The sequence below is a fragment of the Poecilia reticulata genome, chromosome 16 (genome assembly GCF_904066995.2).
Source record: "Poecilia reticulata chromosome 16, P_reticulata-male-v2, whole genome shotgun sequence".
NCBI lineage: Eukaryota > Metazoa > Chordata > Actinopteri > Cyprinodontiformes > Poeciliidae > Poecilia > Poecilia reticulata.
Genome location: NC_088845.1, coordinates 34463902 through 34467952, shown reverse-complemented (window position 1 = coordinate 34467952; position 4051 = coordinate 34463902). Strand labels below are relative to the sequence as shown.

Sequence of the window (4051 nt, the reverse complement as noted above, 5' to 3'; positions counted from 1 at the left end):
ATATAACTCACGGATTATGAATCATATTCTGCATAAACTAAAAAGGAGACAGCTCAAAGTAGAATTGAGTAAATAAACATATAATTAATTGCTAAAACATTTTGGCAATTAATTATAATAAAAATAAAATATACTGTCACGTAACTTTTGAAAAAATTACTTTTAGAATGTATTTTTTTCTGTCAACTTTCATTTAACACTCCAGTCCAGTTGGTGGCAGTAATGCGCTTTCATAGTCGGTCAAGCAGCCGCCATTAAACTCCAGAGAAAGATATGCACTGGTGGTAACAAGTGCTAAATGCTACACCCAACATGAACAAAAATACCCGTGCGTTGTGTGAAATGGTGGAAAAAGTTCTATTTCACGGAGTTACCTTTTCAGTATCGTTTTGATATTAAGCAATGATCCGGCGGAAAACAACAGATGACACTGCGGCGGTCCAACAAGACCGAACTCACAGTAAGAAAGCTTTTATAAATAGCACGTGGTGCGAGGCCAGTTGCTTTGTTTGTTTCTTACAGAAAGCGGTTTGTCGTTTTCTTAATGCCGAAACAAGTGTAGGGCGAGATTTTGTATTGCGATCTCTATTACATTTGATGTTCTGAACTCTTAAAAATACTCTCATCTTCTTTGATTTTTTTCAGACCTGAAAAATGGCCAAGCCGTACCAGCCAGACCTCAGACCACGGTGCCGAAGAGCTCTTACGGAGTCCACCAGGAAGAAGAGAAATTCAGTAAGTTATGATTTCACATTTAGTGAATAGTGAAGACTTGCATATTTGTAAGGAAAACTGATCCTCCTGTTATTTTATTTATTTTGTTGTAACGCAGTACAGCAAGGCAGAGTGTGGAACGCAGTAAAGATCTACAAAATGGCGGACGGAGGACGGATCTGAGGACCAAGTCATGAAGCCGGTATGTATAATCACTGCGTTGGTTCCCGACTGTATAATGGTTGGTTGAGAATAATTTTAACTTATTTACTTACGTATTTTTGAGAAAGCGATATATTTGCTACAATATTTTTTTAATTTTACATTTATTTCCACAGACTCCACAGAATAAGAGTCATATTTGTGTCAATCAGACTCTTCTGGAACGTTCTGAGGTCCGTGATGAGGACAGAGATGCAACTGTGTGTGACTATCTACTATTTTAGAATGATGATATTTTATGCTTCGACATTGTTTATGTACATAATGTAATTATGCTATGTATTGACAATGCACAAAAATGGTTTCCAGCTGCATCCAGGACCTACTGCCAGTCATCCAGATGTAGCTAAAGAAAGAAGCAGGTAAGATTTATTACTAGAGATGTCACAATTGCATCAAATGCATCAGTTTTGCATGCATGTTTGTATATATGTGTGTATGAATGCAATCAGCAGTGAAAAGAAAAATAACATTAAATTTTCTTAAGAAGCTGTAACATTTTGGGACAAGATGGTGTGCAATAATTTTAATTTAGCCTCAATGGTTAATGACAAATCACTTAAGTACTTTTATCAATGTTTTGTTAAATATCATGTTTATTCACATGATATGCAGGAGTTGATACTTTACCACATAGCCACAGTTTTCAATGACAAATTGATTACACCTCCCCATATTTGATGTTTCTAAACCAAGACACTTAAAATGTCAGTATAGTTTTAACAATGTGTTTTCATAAAGATTCTTTATGACTTAATGTCTGTTCTGTGTCTTCAGCTGCTGGAGGCGAGGGAGAGCGTCCTGGCAGCAGAGGAGATTTCCTTTTGGGAAGGTGTCACCATTGACCTCATGTCTGATGAAGAGGATGGCGTCTTCGAGGGTGTATCGGGCTGGATTGTGAGACCACCAAGTTTCCGCAGCCAGGAGCTTGGCAACCTCTGCTCCAAACTACAAGAGAGACTTGAAGCTAACCCTAAATACAGCATGTTGCGTCTTAAGTGTTTGTATGTTGGATCATGCTCAGAAAGAAAGCCGCCACCACACGGCCCAGAAGTAGACAAGCATTTTGTGCTGTAATCTATTTTTTTTATTTTTTTAAACTGAAGGTTTTTTTTATTTATTTATGTTATTTTATGTGTGATTTCTTTATTTGTAGATGTGTTTTATATATATATATATATATATATATATATATATATATATATATATGTGTGTGTGTGTGTGGTTTCTTGTAGATGTGTTTTATTTTATATATATGTGTGGTTTCTTTATTTGTTGATATGTTTTATATGCATGTATGTACATATTTCTTTTTCGACAAAAATTAAAAATATAAACTTATGCCTTGTGCTTGGTGTATTTTTATTTCTGGGTTATTTTTTTATAATTTATTAGGGAGGGGCTTAACCAGGCCTGTAATTATAAAGGTCTAGTGTGTCCAATAGGGAGATATCTACCAACCAATCACATGTAAGTAATGAATTGTGATGTCATTGTTTTTCATCCAATGACTGACAATTCACGTGGGTCTCCTGTTGCTATTCACATGCTAAGTAGAGTCGTTAAGCTGTTAACAGCTACCCGCACTTCCCCCCTTGTAGGATTCCGCATTCGACAGCATTCCACTGCGCCCGGCGACACTGCGCTGTCCCGCCAACTGTCGATTGCTGTCGATGTCTGTCGCTGACTAGCTGCATTTGCGTCAGAATACAGGGTCAAAAATCCCACTTTTCGTCCAGTGACTGGTTTGCCATTTGTCAAATAAATCAATGTAGATTAGGCCGCTAAGTCTAATTCTAATTCAAAATTAGCAAAAATACTTTAAAAAATAATCTTCACTGAATCTTTCCTTGTAATCTTTCTGAACTTGAACAGTTTTCCAAAGCAGAAGGGGTAAAAGTTTCTTATGTGGAAAGCTGACTGAGACAAACCAAAAACAATTTGAGCTTTAATTGTACTGAGAGGTGTTTCTAAATAGTATTGGCTCGGTGGGCTGGAAACCAACATACAACACATTCTGACTTTCATTTGTAAAACAACATTAACATGATGTCCCTTTTTCCTTTTCTTTCACAACTATGCACCATTTTGTGTTGGTCTTTCACATGAAATCCTGGTAGAACACATCGAAGCCTTTGGTTGTCACATAACATGAGAAATTATTTTGCACTATAAATGCCCATCTGTGGTTATGTTTACCAAATAAAAGTTCAAATAAAAAACAAAACACACAAAAAAAAACATTCCTTTTAGCACTTTTGAAGCAACAAAATAATGTTGCACATTTACAAGCCTGTGCCAAAATGCTTCCCATGTGATTAAATGTGTTTATTAGGAGCGACTCATAATTACGGCTCAATTTAAAATGCCGTATTTGGTATGACACATAATAATTAACGTCCCAATCAATTCTTCTGACACAAATTACATTACTTCATTTTGAATTGCAGCCACATTAACATGCTGATTATAGTAAAAGAAATACTTGCCTGGAAAATTAGTAATGAAGGTAATTACAACAAAAAGCATGCGTTATCACTCAGGACCATTTGTTCATGACAGGTTATTCACACGTCTATTAACCCTGCACTGAGAGGATTTTAGCACTGTGTTTATCTTTCACAAAAGTTATTCGAGAAGTGTTTTAGTGAATTTGATCACGCCTGGACCAGTGGTGGAGAAAGTACTCAAAAAATGTACTTAAGTAAAAGTACAAATACACAGACAAAAATTTACTCAAGTAAAAGTACCACATTAACATTTGCACTTAAGTAAAAGTAAAAATGTACTGGCTTTTAAAAATACTTAAGTATTAAAAGTAAAAGTACTTGCTTAATGCATTACCTTATCCCTATTACAATATCATTAAGTGAACCGATCATATTTAATTTTAATACATTAGAAATGTGCCATTTTAATGAACAATGCCTCAGATATAGCATGTTTTTATTATGTTTACTCTCTGTAACATAGTTTAGACTTTTAATAACTCATCTTAAAACCCATCTATTTTACTTGGCTTTCAACACCAGTGGGATCTAGTTTTAAATTGTATGTTTTTGTTTTTAAAGCAGCTCAGAGTTCCCATGCACCACATACCGGTGAAACACCGTTA

At 35.4% G+C, this 4051-nt stretch overlaps 1 long non-coding RNA gene across 3 annotated transcripts; it reads left to right on the top strand.

The window, feature by feature from the left end:
- The first annotated feature begins 299 nt into the window (after nt 1-299).
- LOC145547642 (uncharacterized) lies at nt 300-2084 on the top strand. Of its 3 annotated transcripts, none has more exons than XR_014083938.1 (5): nt 300-460; nt 646-735; nt 833-1140; nt 1246-1298; nt 1714-2084. It is a non-coding gene; the product is annotated as an uncharacterized LOC145547642 (long non-coding RNA). The 3 variants fall into 3 exon arrangements; XR_014083937.1 differs by having other exon boundaries at nt 300-735; nt 833-916; nt 1053-1140; XR_014083936.1 differs by having other exon boundaries at nt 300-735.
- Nucleotides 2085-4051: the final 1967 nt, after the last annotated feature.